The sequence below is a fragment of the Myodes glareolus genome, chromosome 3 (genome assembly GCF_982192425.1).
Source record: "Myodes glareolus chromosome 3, mMyoGla1.1, whole genome shotgun sequence".
Lineage (NCBI taxonomy): Eukaryota > Metazoa > Chordata > Mammalia > Rodentia > Cricetidae > Myodes > Myodes glareolus.
The window spans coordinates 90,211,033-90,222,196 of NC_142028.1; the positions used below are offsets into that span (position 1 = coordinate 90,211,033).

Genomic DNA, 11,164 nt, shown 5'->3' on the forward strand with positions numbered 1-11,164 from the left:
ACACACACACACACATCTTGCTTATATATAAGCAAAACACCCATACACATAAAAATAAGTAACTTTTTAGTTAAAAATATTTTTTTTCTAGTTCTGAACCTTCACAAACCTCCTTCCTCTACTACATGTTGCCTCACTGGTAGCTGGTTTTGTGTGATTTTTTTTTCCCCATTATGGATTAGAAAAACTGATGCCCAGAGAGATTAACTGATAAAGTACAGGACCCATGTTTAAAGAAAACCAACAGAAAGAAATCCATCTGCTACACTCATCCTCAGAACTTCCTGGTAAAAACAGTCTCAACAAAGATGTTCCGGTGGACGAGGGTGCTGAAGACCCCTCTGCCATTATCAACCGAGTGATGAGGGCAGATGACTTAACTTCCCAGCATCAGCTCCTCACTGATAAATAGGAGCTCATCCCACCTGCCCTGGTGCACTACCAGGAAGACCAAGGGAGAGGAGAGATGCAGAACTTGGTAAACAAAGCATTCTGTCAATGTGAGGAGTCATTCCCAGCTGCTTGGTCACTTTTAAAATGACTAATAAGTGTTCACCTGCTCATGACTGCAGCCACAGTCATGTACGGCCATGGAAGAAAAGCTGTCTTGGTCACTAGGGGCCCCTGGGTTGATTTCTAGCTGTTTACATTTGAAGTCCCTGAAAATTTGGAAATGTTTAAGTATTTGGTTTTGGTTTCCGTTACTCCTTGGCAATGTATGATGGTTTTCTGCTGTCCTTTAGAAGGTTAGGGGCCAGTGAGGGGAACACCCTGAGATAGTTGCATCTTGAATGTCTCCCAGAAGCATATGTAATAAAGTCTTGGTCTACAGGCACAGCTATTTGAAGGATGGTAACCCTTTAAGAGGTAGGGTCCAGAGGGGGAATCTATAGGCCACTGGGAATATAGTCTTTTTTTTTTTAAAGATTTGATTATTTATTATGTATACCGTATTCTCAGTACTCTGCCTACAGGCCAGAAGAGGGCACCAGATCTCATTACAGATGGTTGTGAGCCACCATGTGGTTGCTGGAATTGAACTCAGGACTTTTGGAAGAGCAGGCGGTGCTCTTAACCACTGAGCCATCGCTCCAGCCCGGAATATAGTCTTGAAGTGGATTATGGGACCACAGCACCTTCCCCTTTCTCTTTCCTGGCAGGGGATAAACTGTTTTTGCTTTGCCACGGGATCCCCATAATATGTTGCTTTACCATCGACCCAAAGCAATTGGTCAATCACACCTATCAGGGACTGAGGTAGAAAGAAGCCTTTCCCAAGCCCAGTGAAACAGCTCAGGGGGCGAGGACATTTGTTGCCAAACCAAAGGACCTGAGTTCAGTGTCTGGAACCCACATGGTGGAAGGAGAGAACTGACTCCCAAAAGTTGTCCTCTGAACTTCACATGCACATATGCACCCATGAACAATAAATGTAAAAAAAAAATGTTTAGAACAACCTGTTCCGCTGTAATTCATCTCACATATTTTGTTATAGAGAGGGAAGGCTGAATATCACAATTGTGTTCATTATAACTCCTTAATGTCCATCTTCTGAGCCTCGGGCCTGTACATCACATCGAAGAACTGGGCATCTCCTCCTCCAAGGATTGTCAAACTATGCTGGGTAGGAGCACTTCAGAGGCTGAGATGCTGTAGACCCCATGCCCTCCCTTCACTCAGTAATACCAATCATGTTAGAACTCCTCTACACATAAGGAAGATGCAGCGCTGAGCCAATGTTCTGTCTTGGGGAGCTTGTGGCCTCCAGTTGAGGGGTTCTTAAATCGGACAAACAGATGCCAGGCCTGGGTTTGAATATTAGGGGGCAACAGGGCTTTGAGGTAGAAGAGACTGGGCCCAAACATGAACTGCGCCATTTACGTGCCCCTAGAGAAAGTTAGGGTGCATTCTGGAGCCTCTCTAAAGTTTCCACTCTAACCGTATGGGTTGAAGATAGTAATGGGACCATCTCCTATGATTGGATGAAGCACAGTGATCTCAAACATGAAAAGGTATGGCACAATGCCATGAGGGAAGGTCACGGTCAGTGCTGGAAGATTAATAGGTTGACCTGAGTCAGCCCTCTGAGCCTTAGCTTTCCTCATAAACTAAGGAAAGTAGTAATTAGTTTGTAGGGTTATTGTGAGAATTATACCCCAGGACGGAGGTAAAGCCTGGGGTATAAAGGAGCAGTGACCCACAGGCTAGCTCACTCAAGTTGCTTTTGCATCCGAGAAGGAATGCCAAGATTTGAAGTAGAAAGGGAAGAGAGGAAGGAGGGCTGCCATTCGTATTTCAAAGGAAATAACATTTTTTTTAAAAGTGTGACCTTCTCTAAGGATACCTGCTTTTTCCCGAACGCTGTTTCTGCAAGGTTTCAAGCATACAAAGGAGTTGGAAGGATTGCACAGTGAGCCCCATAACAAATGCATTGTTATATCTGTGCATGTTTTTAACCTGTTCTTGGCTGCTCCTTAGTTTATCATGTGCTGGAGGGAGAACATGAGAGAGAGAGAGAGAAAGGGGGGGGGGTAGATCACAGGTTGGTCAGAGAATGACTCTGTGTAGTCTATTCTTGCCTGCCACCTTTACGTGGCTCCCAAGGATGGAACTCAGGGTTAGGCTTGCCCAGCAAGTGCCTCTGTCTGTTGAGCTAAGTCACCTGCCCTATCTTATTATATTTTTAAGACAAAGTCTCGCTATATTCCCAGGCTGACCTCAAACTTATGATTCTCCTGTTTCAGCCACCGAAGTGCTGGAACCCACCGCCACACCCAAATTTCATCTCCTCCTCTTTTTTAAAGATGGGGCCCAAGATTCAGGACTCCTTCTGTCTCAGACTCCTGAGCGCTAGGACTACAGGCCTGGACCACTGTATATGAGTAACTGAATAGCTCGTTCTCCTTTTAAAAATCAGGTTGAAAGAGATTTGAAGGTCTTATTAAATGGAAAGGGGCTTCCCCTCGTTAATTCCCATCATGACACAATACACCTTAGATCTCTGCTCCTTGGGCCATTCCAGTCAGGGTCAGACAAGCTCTCCGAAGTTTGGTCCCGCCCTACAGTTAGCCTCAAGATCATGCCTCATTCAGGAACCAGAACAGACCCAAGCCTTGGATTGAGTCTTTCCACCAAGGGGTGTCTCTGACCCCAAGCTTAGGATAGAACCATAACAAAAGCAATTCTAAATAGCCAGTCATGGCTTGATGCTCCGTCTCAATAACTAGGTTTAGGGAATGCCTCCAGCAGCTCCACTAGCCACTAAGTCCCTCGGCATTTCTGCACAGTCCCTTTCTTGTTAGAAGCCACTTCTTCTGAGTCACTCGTGAGTCACAAGCATGCTGGAGGAAAAGAGATGACTTTCCTGGAAGTACCACACTTGGTCTTTCTCCACCCAGCTGAATCTCTGTTTGGTTTGCTCCAAGGACCCAAATGGCAGTTAGGAAGGCAAAATGGAGAGAGAAAACTCACTACCAAGCAAATGAGCGCGCCTGAGACTAACCACGGGAGGGCAAACAAGAGGAAGGACATTAACCCCTGGGATGCTTACCCCTTGCGAGGCAGTTCGTTTTTTATCGTCATTTGTATGTTTACCAAGAACTCATTTGCCAAGTAGTGGTTTTAATGCAAGGATGCTCCCATCAAGCCGCCTCGGTTCAAACCCCAGGGTAGCAGCTATATCCTTGTGGGAGCATTATCCAATCTTGCTCTGCTCTGGCCCTTTTCTTATTCATAAAATGGAGACTGTAAAACAAGGGTGTTCAGGCTAGGAAGATGGCTCAGTGGGAAAGGGCTCTAGCAGCGCTAGCTTGATGGCCCGAGTCTGATCCCCTAAACCCACAAGAAGCCAGATACAGTGGCCTCCATCAGTAATCCTAGCTGTCCTACAGGGCCAGAGCCAGGACCAGCTCCTAGACCACAGCACAGTGACAGAAACAATAGAGTCCTCAACAAAGTAGGAAGGGAGAACTGATGTCTCCAAGTCCTCCTCTGACATCTGTGCACACGCACAAACAATTTAAAAGTATATATTGTGTGTATGTACATAAATACATATATATAGACAAAACCATATACCCCCATATATGTGTGTATGTGTGTGTGTGTGTGTGTGTGTGTGTGTGTGTGTGTGTAGACACTCTTTAGCTGGCATACAACACTACACACATGCTACTATCCCAAATCTTAGATGAGAAAAAAGACAGCGAATGAGAGGCAAGGTGACTTGCCACAAGCCACACAGACAAGAAGCACAAGAAGCAGCAGGGCTAGGATGCTCCTTGCCATTCACAACTCACAGCAGCTCTAGGAGGGAAGGGCAGCATCCAATCATCCTCCTGTATAGCTGTGAACTTGGTACCCCAAGAAATACTGGCAACTCACTCATGCCACAAGTAGCAAATCAAAGAATTGAGACTCAGACCCACACTTGACAAAAGCCCCCATCTATCTCATAGAAGACAGTTTTACAAAATTTAGCTTGTATTGGGGTTACTTCAGAGCTTAATAAAGGACAGGTTTCTGGGCTCTGTCCCCAGAGCTTCTGATTTTGTGACTCTAAAGCAGTGTGGAGTATTAGTACCTCTGATTTGGAGGACTCCCCCCTCAACAGTTATGCACCTATAGGCGTAATAGGTGTTGGGGAAGGAATTGGGCCCCAGACTGTCAGCAACGAAGCTCTGCCACTCAAAGTGGTGACTACTTGCCAGGGCTTAACTATCTTGTATTGTATGTGCATGTGAGTGAGTGTGTGTGTGAGTGTGTGTGTGTTACCTATACAAGCACGCTGGTGTGCTCAGGAACAAGGGTGACAGATACAATCGGTCACGCCCAGCTCTAACATGGTCACTCAGGATCTAAAGTGGGGCCCTTGTTTATTTCGCAAGGGCTCGCCTCACTGAACCATCCCCTAACTCCTTTGAATGTGATCTTGTTTGATTCCAGTAACCATGATCTCCATTTAATGGTATTTAAAAGAGAAAAAGACACACTGTTAGAAAGAAGGAGTGAAGCTGGCTGACGTGTGTTCTGCTGTCCTCTTGTTCTAGAAAAGAGTATGAGCTGGCAGAGACTGAGCTGGTTCCAGCTGTGTCTTCCCAGGAAATAGCATATTTCAGGACCCAGCAGGGTGAGGTGATCTCTAGTGAGAGGAACTCAGGGATGAATAGCATAATCCCAAGGGCTGGAGCCATCTCCTGGCAACAGAAACACACCAACTCTCTGGACAGTCCCTTTTCACACCTAATAGCCTTGAGGTGTGATTAAAGAGCCATTCTCTGGGAAGGGGGGTGTATTGAAGGGTTAATTAAAGAACTGTTCTCTGGAAAGGGTGGATTATTGGAAGGGTTAATTTCTACGCCACAGGGCTTGACCATATCCCCTTTCATGGAGAAGTCTTGAATTGGACCCCAGAAGTGAAAGAAGACAAAAACCACTACATCATTAAACTGAAATCAAGTAATGTATTAGAATCAGAATATCTAAAGAATTCCTATAAAGAGAGAGAAGAAAGAACAATGTACCAAGTAAGAGAGTGAGAAAGGTCAGCTTCAGGGCTTTCACAGAGGCCTGTGTGAGTGGCCAATGTCAGTGAAAAGATACTCAGATTCACTATCTATCAAAGGTGTTCAAGTCTCCGAAACAGAAAAATGATCAAAGTGGTCATGGTTGTCATGATTATGCATGCCTGTTGGGAGCATGCCTATGTATAGCTTTCGGAAGGTGGAAGTAGCCAGTCAAGGTCAGCCTGACATGCCTGAGACCCTCTCCAAAAAACACAAAGCAGTAAAGGGGCCCATAACATCATTTTATGCAAATCAAGTAGGCACCCATTGAAATGTCTAACACCATCAGATTGCACTATATATGTGTATGAAATTTTGGAAGGATAAACTTACCTAATTTTAAATAAAAAGCCTAGCAGAACACAGAAAGGAATCAAGAATCTCACCAGAAACAAATTAGCATAAATTTTCAGAGGTCAAGGTGGTAAGATCCTTTAAGGGCAGTAACAACAAAAGCATTATTACCTTTTACCCAGTAACTGTCCCTCTAAGTGTTCCCATTGTATAAATACTCAAAGTGCATGTTTTAAGATTATATTTGTATTAAATGTATATGTGGGGATGAAGGTGGGTATCCACGGAGGCTAAAAGTTGTTATTGGATCCCCTGGAACTAGAGTTACAACCAGTCAGGCCATGGGAGCTGGGAACCACACTCCAGACCTCTGGAAGAGCAGCATGCCCTAAAAGAAGCCAGGAGTCCTCGAAGCTATGTGCCTTCTTTCTCACCTATGACTCGTGGGGCAGGCTGGGAGAGAGCAGAATGCTGCTACCAAAGACCTCGCTGTCCCAGAAGACTCAGCCGCCCCAAGAGACTCAAGTTACGGTCTTCCCCACAACTCACTAAACTTTTCAGTCCCATGCCTACCCAGATGTGAGATATAAGATATGCACTGATATTTATAAAAATAAATTAGCCTTCTCTGAGCCTCTGAGTGCTACACAAACATTAGTCAGCACAGCTACAGGATGCCATGGGAATTAGCATCCCCATCTTGCAGATGATAAATGGTTGAATTTTAGGAAGATTAAGGACCCCTGGCTAAGTCATGCTGTCTAAATTTGAGTCTTTCTGCCATCAGAGAACATAGCCCGAGGTGTTCAAACCATAGCAACATCATCATGAAGAAAACTCCAAATCCTCTTTTTCAGAACTGATAAAACCAGGCGATGGGTTTCTTTCATCATGTAACTTCTCCCTTCCGTGAACACATGGGAATCTGTTCACTGTGTGTGCTGGCAGATATGGCAGAAAGGGTGATCTACAGAGCACCAGTCGGGCCTGAGTTAGCCAGTTACCTGCTGTGAGTCCTCAGGCAAGGCATTCAATATCCCCTGACTTTTCCTCTCAAGTACAAAATGAAAGGGGTAAATAACCTCTACCCTTCTTCCTCCTGGGCCTGTTTTCAAGATCTGACCAAGGCTGGGTACAGAGGCACTCAGGAAGCAGAAGAGGCAGGACCTCTGTGGGCCCTGGTCTAGAGAGCTCTAGGCCAGCCAAAGCTATACAGTGAAACCATGTCTTGGAAAAAAGAAATGACAAAAAGGGTAAAAATCTTAGCAAGCTCTTGTTTGAATGAATCTACTGGGTCTCATTTAATTCCTTCTTGCTCCTCTCTTGCTCTGACTGCCTCTCCCGTGTTCCCGCTCTGAGACAGCCTTTCACTCATTCGCTCTCCCCCCCCCCCCCCGCTCACCCCTCGCCCCACAAGCCTCTTGTGCACATAAAAAAAAAAAGGATCATTTTATAGTCATATCATAATAGTCTTATCCCCAGGATGTCTAGGGAACAAAAACAGGAATGTGTGGCCTAAAAAGCTGTGGCTGGACCATATGATAGGAACCAGAGCAGCAGCAAAGGCAGAGGATGCTGTGCGTTCAGGATCAAACTGTATTTGTTTGTTTTCTTTTTCTCCAGGCAGGATCTCACAATGTGATCCTGGGTGTCGTAGAGCTCACTCCATAGACCAGGCTGCCTTCAAAACTCATAGATATGGCCCTGCCTCTTCCTCCCAAGTGCTGAGATCAAAGGTGAGGCTAGAACTGTAAAATTCTAAAACTCTCTATTCCTTCCTACCCAGAATCAGGTGATGCCTGCAATTGTCTCTGAAGGAGTAGCTAGTGCTATCCCAGGGCCCAACAACCTAGAGAAAGAAGCTGGCCATCCCTGGCCCCAATGACTGTCAGGAGCAGATCTTGGTAGCCATAAGGAGGAAATTTTATTCGCATATTAATTTAAGTAGGAAAACAAACTTTAGAAGCCAGCAAGGTGGTGAGTGACGATGGGCTCAAGGGTCTCCTTTCCACCCACCAAACGCTCTTGTCTACGGCAGTAAAGAAATGTATGCAAGACCTTCATCAGGTTTTATACTCCCTACTCTGCATCAATACCTTACAGCTATTAACTCTTCCCAATCAATCATTTATTTGATCCTTAAAGCAACGGGGTAAGGGTGGCTATGCCTGTTGGCATCTGGCTCAGGTCTAGATCTGTCGGCCATTTTAAATCAGGACATGTCAGCCTCACAGAGGAAAGATCTTTAGACTACAAAACAGACAAAAGGGAGGAGGCCAGACCCACACGAGTACCGAACGCCCACTTCAACTGGAGGGAAGGGTAAAGAGGACCGGGGAAGGTGTGAGCTGTTATACCAGATGGACAACCACAAACGCCCTGCAGGAGATGAAATTCTAAAGAAGAGGTTACAGGTGGCAGGAAAGGCTTCGGGAGGGAGGGACCGCGTTTGAGTGGCAGTCAGCCAGGCTGCTAGATGAGAGCATGGCCACTGCCGGCCCATAGATCACGTTGTTTCCTACTCAGAAGCCTTTCTTCTCAGAAGCCTTTCTTCTCCCGGGCCTCAACTTGCCCTACAACTCTCAGTTTGCCCTTGCTGAGATCCTGGAAGCCCTGCAGCTGTTTTCCCTGCGGGTAGACCAGCTTTGCTAACTGGTTACTGGAGTAACTCAACAGGTCTGAGGCTTCCTTTTGGCCTAGCCTCGGGCCTCCTCCGCACACCAGCGTCTCCCAGCCCAGTTCCCGGGAATGAGTGACTAGGGGTGTAATGTTGGTCTCCCTCTCTAGAAATGGTGTCATGTGCAGGGCTTTGCCTATCTTGCTCCCTTCGGGTCCTTGCAGAGAGAGGGGCTGGATAAAAATGAACGGAATGATGAGTAGCTATGAGTTGAGGCCCTAAAAGAACAGAATGGCCTGTGCCTGGAAAGCAATTGCTTGTGGCGGTGCTTCTGGGTAACCTGGAGTCTCCAAGCGCCTACAGGTTGGAAAGGGGATGAGCTGGGTGCAGATGGGGAGAACCCGGAAGGGAGCCTAGCGAGAGGGGGGGGGGATCGTTATCAACGCCCCCAAAGGTACCGCACTGCAGGGGCGGGGCCAGGTGTGGGATCCAGGAGGGGAGGCAACCTGCGTGAAATTCTGTCGCGTGTCACCCACAAATCCCCAAGTGCAGAGTCAAGCCCGAAGACAAGACGCGGGGCGGGGGAGGGGAAACACACCGGGACCCGCCCCTGCCCTGCAGAAGCCTGGGAACCTCGGGCCTGGCCACCGCCGGACCTCCCAGTGACCGCCGCCGTCCCGGTGCCCTCCGCCGCCCCGTTATCCGCGAGGCGCACACTCACCCCGCTCCGCCCGGGAAGCCGATCGCGTCCTCCGCAGCCGCCGGCCCGCACGCCACCGCCGCAGCGCGGACAGCAGCCTCGGGCTCTTAGTGCCTCCGGTCTTAGGCGCGCCCATAGGTGCGCCCGCCCCTTCCCGCCGCAGCCTGGGCCCCCAGGGTAGCCGTCACCGTCGCAGCGCGTCTGCTTGTGCCCGGGCCACTGCCGGGTGGATGCGTCCACGGGGGAGGAGCTTGCGGCGGGGCGATCCAGTCCGTGCGTGGCGGCCGGCCCCGCGGGACCCCGACCGCGAACAGGTGTGCGCGGCCACGAACACGCACTCTTCGCTGCAGAGAAATCTGTGCGCGTTCTGCAGTAGCCTGGCGTCCTAGACTAACGCCGGGAGCCCCAGGAGAGCCTCGATCCTATCTCACGTCACAGAGTGATCGTAAGATCGAAGCCCCCAGCGATAAGTCTTCTGTCCAGAAGTCGTAGCGCGCTGAAAGGACGGCTTCCATGTCCTGATCCCTAAATCTGCCTCACTGAATGAACGTGTTAGAAATTAAACATACATCTCTATATGCCCGCCAAATTGCAAAACTGCTATTTTTGCAGTCATATGAATATTAGGCGAGGGTTTCACGAGGTGATCAAAATTAAAATCCCCGGTAGCGGCAGATGAAAACTGCATCCTCCAACCTTGGTGTGCTCAGGAATCCAGACTTGTCTGTCTTGTGCTCTGGATGAAAAAAAAAAAAATGCACAAACAGAATCTGACGTCAGGAAACACCAAATAAGCCCAAAATGAAAACAAGAGTCCTAAGATGGGGTCCTGTTTTCTCCAGAGATGCCGATGCTATAAAAGCCTATGTTCAAGATCAGAGGAGGCAGAAGAGTCACAGCTTCTAAACACAATTGTGCTCCTTGACTGCACCCTGGGGTGGAGGTATTTCGTGTTTTTATTGTGTTTAAGGCTCTAAAGCGCAAGGCCAGCCTGGGTTACAAAGGAAGATGTAGTGATATTTTGTTTATGTTTTAACAAATAATGCTTGCCTAAAGATCAGAGTGCAGAGTTAAGCCACTAGTGGCCAGGGAATAGTGGTACGCACCTTTAATCCCAGGACTCCTGAGACAGCAACAGAGAGATTTCTGTTAGCCAAGGCCTCCCTGGGCTATGAAAAACTGATCCAATCTAAAAGAGAAACAGAGCTCACACAAAGGTGATCCCAGCACCTGGGATCATAAGCCTTTAATTCTAACCCTAGGGAGGTGGATGTTGTAATGAGGAGTAGCAGGCTGCGTTCCCACCACCCGGTTCCCGGCCGCCTGGCTAGCTTACCCGAAATAACAACACATAAATTGTATTCATTTAAACACTGCCTGGCCCATTAGTTCTAGCCTCTTATTGGCTAACTCTTGCATATTGATTCAACCCATTTCTAATAATCTGTATCACCACTTGACTGTGGCTTACTGGCATGAGTCTAACCAGCGTCCGTCTTGGAGAGGAGAGCCATGACATCTGCCTGATTCTGATTTCTTTCTCCCAGCCTTCTGTTCAGTCTACTCCACCTATCTAAATTCTGCCTTATCAAAAAGCCAAGGCAGTTTCTTTATTTGATCAATGAAAGAAACACATAGAAAGAAGACCCTCCTACACCAAGTGGAGACAGGAGTGATATGGCTGGGTAGAGAGAGGAATATAAGGGAGAAGGAGACAGGATTTCAGAGCTGTCCGAGGTTTGGTGGAAACAGTTGCAGTCTGAGGTCTGGTGGAGACAGATGGAGTCTGGAGATGAAATCTGAGGACAGGATCGCCCCTTCAGTCTGAGCATTGGTAGAAGTAAAAGAACCCTAGTGACTGTTCTCTCTGCTTCTCTGATCTTCAGCATTAATCCACATATCTGACACTGGGATTTTATCATTAAGACCAACTATTATTCGTGCTACAGGACGACCTTGTCTCAGAACAGCAGTAGCAATACTAAGAAG

General features: G+C 47.5%; 1 protein-coding gene across 3 annotated transcripts in view; it reads right to left on the reverse strand.

Moving 5' to 3' along the window:
* The window catches only part of Dnajc6 (DnaJ heat shock protein family (Hsp40) member C6), a 157,430-nt gene extending 148,151 nt beyond the window's left edge, over positions 1-9,279 (reverse strand). For 2 of the 3 annotated variants that reach the window (XM_087904808.1, XM_087904805.1), the window contains exon 1: positions 9,197-9,214. The gene's annotated coding sequence lies outside the window, so the exon portion shown is untranslated. Of the gene's footprint in view, positions 1-9,196 lie in introns of all 3 variants that reach the window. The other variant, XM_087904802.1, reaches the window with a different exon arrangement.
* Between the last annotated feature and the right edge of the window lie 1,885 nt (positions 9,280-11,164).